Source organism: Apium graveolens, chromosome 4, assembly GCF_009905375.1.
Source record: "Apium graveolens cultivar Ventura chromosome 4, ASM990537v1, whole genome shotgun sequence".
Lineage (NCBI taxonomy): Eukaryota > Viridiplantae > Streptophyta > Magnoliopsida > Apiales > Apiaceae > Apium > Apium graveolens.
In genome coordinates this window covers 302,928,895-302,934,109 of record NC_133650.1, presented here as the reverse complement: position 1 = coordinate 302,934,109, position 5,215 = coordinate 302,928,895, and positions in this window count along the sequence as shown.

Sequence of the window (5,215 nt, the reverse complement as noted above, 5' to 3'; positions counted from 1 at the left end):
CTAGGCATGTTCTCAGTGCTACCTCTGAGAAAGGTACAAACTTTACTTTAAAGAGATATAGTGATGTAACGATTTAAATGGATTGACTATACGTTTCAATTTTAAAGTTGGAAACGAGTTGCTGAACATGACTTCAAATCTTTTTTTAATAACTTTCTAATATGATTTGTTGTCTCTGATTATGATCATAGACTACAAATTGATATATCCAAGTTGTACTACAACTGCTCACCTTATCAACAACTTTCACACACCTCAGGGTGCAAAGCTGGAGAATTAGTGTCTTACAACACTTTCGTTCCATTAATAATACTTTGTTTTTGCTAAACTAATAATAACTTTTCAGTTACTCTTTTATAAATATATATAAATATGACATTTTTTGAATTCGATGAATGCCTAATAAATATATTATGGAGCATGTGAAAGCATTAGGCAAATTCTTATTCTTCAGCTTCTTGTGGGTTTTTTTCAATGGTTCTTTACAGCTGCATCCTGGAAGTGATTGTGGATTTGCAAGTTTTCCTTCTTTAGAGCTTAAAGCATATGAAAACATGTACCCCTTCACATAATTCTTCTTCCTGTTAGGTAAAGAACATACATTTTATATCATGCTCCTACAAATTATAAATGAAGATATTAATTTATACTTTTTAATGCTAAAATGAATTTTAGGCTAGACAAGAGACAAGGCTCTTTACATTACACTCAACACCATAAGACTTTAATTATGAATTATAAATCTCTATCAGGAATTTATGCCTCTGACTACCCTTCGATGATCTCGGCTACTTTTATTATTACATTTAATATGTGTGATTTTTTCTAGGTTTTAGGAGAACCTTATGCATGCTGCTATCCGTAAGCATTGGTTCCTCGGTTAAACCATCATGTCAGGGAAGGTCTGGTCTATAGCCTCAGGAATATTAAAGTTGTGCCAAATACCAACCAGTACAGACCTCTTGCTGGCAAGCGGAAGTTGCTATTCTTGCAAAAATCGAGGTTATGGAGCTAAGTGAGGATGTTGTGTCAATTCCAGAGTACAACCTCCAGTTTGTGGGCCTACCCATGCTTCAGAGCCGCGCTAACGGCATGACCACTTCCTCAAGTATTTCTCTAAAATTAAGTTTCTTTGTAATCATCATGCTAAACTGTTCATTGTTGTGCTTGTTTGTGAACAGTTGCACTTTAACTAATTCGATTGAGCCTGCGAATTTCAGTGCTAACTTTATAATCATTACTATTAGTTTTGGCTGTTAATTATTAGCAATATTAGACTTGTTGTTTAATTTAGTTATAGATTGTTTGTTAACTTTTGTTGTATCCATTTCTTTGTTATTTTAAGTTCTTTGGTTTGCCGCCAATTAAGTTCTACGTAAAAGTTGCACTTCTATCACTACCCGGATCCCTAAGACCTGCGCTAACTCTCTACTCTTTCTTTAATTATCATTTTAATTAATCAAAATGACTAAATATGATTCTGAATGCAATTAAATGTATAACCTACTCTGTTGTATTGTTTTTGTTCTTCTGTTAGGAATATAGACATATAAAAGAACTACCTTTTTTTCAAGTAACCTAGGAACAAAAACATCCTTGTTGTATATAATAGGTGCCCAAGCCTTTACTCAGAATTGAGCACATTGGTCATATTACGGTCAAATTCATAAGGTACCAGAAATCGTGTCAACCATCCTTATATTCAAGCTTATGGATTCGAGACCTACTACCATATTAAATGGTTAAAAGCTTAAGCCCCCTACTCCTTCTACAATTAAACTATATTATATTAAATTAGATATTAAATAGTAATTATAATTTAACCATGATTATTCACCTAACTATAGTGGCAGGTGTATCAACAATTAAAATGACATGTTTTAAAAAGAGTCGTTCCCTTTTTAATAGTGTTAGTGCTATATTTTTTAATCTGTATATGAATAATTCATTTATTTTTCATCGATTTTGATTTGTTAAAGAGTATATTAGATGATTTAATTTTTGGGATTGTAAGGTTCATTACGAAGTTTTTGAGGTGCTTTTACATATTATTTTTTGATAATTATTACGACACTGTGATTTAAGTTTTTTTTTGATCTGGTGTGACAACAAAAAAAACTTCAATCATAAGGTTATATTTGTATGACAATATTGTAAATTTATTAACATATTAATCTTATAGGAGGTGAGCCGTTAAGGTGGTTGGGCTTGGTTTGTTTTCATGAAGATGGACAACTTCTTCAACCTATATTTTAGTTTAGAAGAAAGCAGAGCTGAAAACATATATTTTTATTTAGTTATATTGTATGTTAGATCCTTGAAACAGAGTAGGACGTTTTTACCTAAAGCTCCAAAGGACAGGGGTGGCGCAGTGCTTTGTTGTTCAACGAGAATAAGGAAGAGACAATAACGCTTGCTGAATTTTTAATTTCAGCTAATTTATTGTTCAAATGGTGGGGCAAACCATGGTAAAATCATCCCCGCACACACTAACAGGGTGGTTTGATTTCCCTTGGATTCACAAAACAGGGATGAAATGCCATGTTTCATATATTGTCAAGGTCAGCTACTAATCACAAAGAGTTGACAAAGCTGAATATGATTTTAGAGAACAACTATCATATTTGTACCCACTCTATGAATTTTAGTTGACATATAATAGAAAAGGTGTAAATGTATTTTTACGACAAATTTATACCTGAGTAAAATATTTTTGTATCCCATAACATTGCAATCTTTACTTAAATTTCTATGCTTGTGATGAACCATACTTGAAAGAAAATGTTTATAAGTGAGTAATTAAAAACTTTTACTTGAAATACTTATAATTTCTAAAGATCAAGTCCCCACTACTGAAAATATGAAATGAATATTTAATAATTTTTTAACACCGCGCGAAGCGCGGTTTTTTCAACTAGTTTATTTATGTATCGAATTCCATTGGCCCCTAGTTGGGAATTAAACTGCACTTTAACTACAAAATCCACACCAAATTGACCATATTAAATAACATATAAAAAATTAAATCAAATCGAACTCAAGTTATTTTATTCAAGTATACAACCTCTTACCACTACACCATATTATCACATGTGTTTTTTATCATACACATAATATGTAAGTGTGCTAAATAGATATTTTATTTAACTTTAAAGATACTTACTTGAATTCCGCAAAAAAATTGATAGTTAGTTGAATATTTATACAATTAATTTTAAAGAATTGAATTCCAGATATAAAATTAGGCATAGTACATAAATGGATTATTATCTTATTTATTAATCATTTTTTAGTTTGAAAATATATCTCATAAATTTTTAACATATTTTTTATTATAAAAAGTAATTAAAATGTACATATATAATTTTTTAAAAATATTGAAAATAGAATCGGTTATATATAAATAATCTATTTTGGTATTACATATTTAGATAAGTTCGAATTATAATGAGTCAATGCATTTTAGAACTTGGTCCATTATTCAAAAAATACTCGAAATTTGACTACATGACTCGGCTGAAAAATATCGTCACATTTTATGTTTAGTAAATTTAAATTACATGCTCAGCGAGAATATCTTACAAATATGTGAAAAATTTTAATATCTTATGATAATATAAATTAATGTGTTTGAGGTCTTTATAAGATCAAGTCAATTGATTATTTATATTAAAATTACTAATTTCACTAGTAACGCATTATTATTTTTGGGATTTGTCCCAATTTTAAGAATATTTAAAATTTGAAATTAGATCTCACTAGATTTGTTAAAACTACGATGATATATTAAGTCGGTTTATTTTTCATTTTTTACTTAAAAAAACTAATTTTTTAAAAAGACTTCTTTTAAATCAACAATATTCATTGATCAAGATAATATTGTACAAATATTTTGAATTATTTTAATATTTTGAATTATTAAAATAAAAGTTATATCTATACTATATTGTAGCATTTGATTCAATTCATTTTATATTATTTAAGAAAAAAAACATATATTTTTCAATAATTTGAAGGAATTAACCACTTCAACTGATATTTATAAAACTTTATCGAACTGAAATTTTTTAATTTTGGAAGAATTGTATAAAATGTTATCAAATTATTATATGAAGAAATATTAGAGTCGTAATGAAAGAAACTTAAAAACGGTTTAGATACAATTTTTCTTTCGAATTCTTGAAAAAAAATCACGAATATCAATAATAAGTCTTAAAAACATATAATTCATTTTTATATTACAACCATGATTGATACCCGGTTGTGTAAAAAATCGATATGGATTGTTTGTGAGTGATAATGTGAATACCTTATATAAATTATAGCAATTTATTTATTACATAATTTTTGTTTTTAAATAATTATAAATGCATGTTATTTAAATAATCAATTATCTCACTAGATGTTAATAATGATTATACATGTACATAAATCAGATATTATAACATATAAATAATTGAAACCATCATAATTTACTAAGAGATGCAACGTACAATAATTTACATGTTAACACGCACACATACATATTACTTAATTTTATTTTGTTAAGAGTAGTGTAAATAAAAAACTAACATTTTCCCATACATACATACGTTGAATTTCAAAAACAACTATTTTCATTAAAATCAACTCTGATATTAACAATAATTTAAATTTTACATTATTATATATTATGATTGCAAGTCATTCTGACTTCAGTTGTGCATTTTTTATCTTTTTAAATTGAGTAAGTTAATTGTAAGTTAGTAGTGAACTCAGTAATAATATAGAGCATTACATATAGTTTATTTAAATAAAATTAAAGATTTTGGTCAACTCTGTATTCAACATATATGTTAATTTGTAGCTTTTTATTTGTAAACATACTAACGACATTTTATAGATTAAATTTAATCGTTTCGTTTTAAACGTACACTTACTACCCTGTTTATATTCATTCATTAAATATAAAATAACGGGTAAGAAAAATATAATATAATAATAGTTGAGGGGATATTTAGTGAATAAGCATTTAAAACTCCTAATGTTATAAAGGGGACATGGAGTTGTTGGAGAGAAATTTTATCTTTATTTTTTCAAAATTTGACTCAAAAGCCTGTAAGATATTGTTGGAGCCGCTTTACATGCATGAAAAAACTCCACCGATTATTATGCTAGTTACAGTTAGTAGATTAACGGTAAGGCGGTAAGAAATAGTAACCGTTACCCTCCTCAC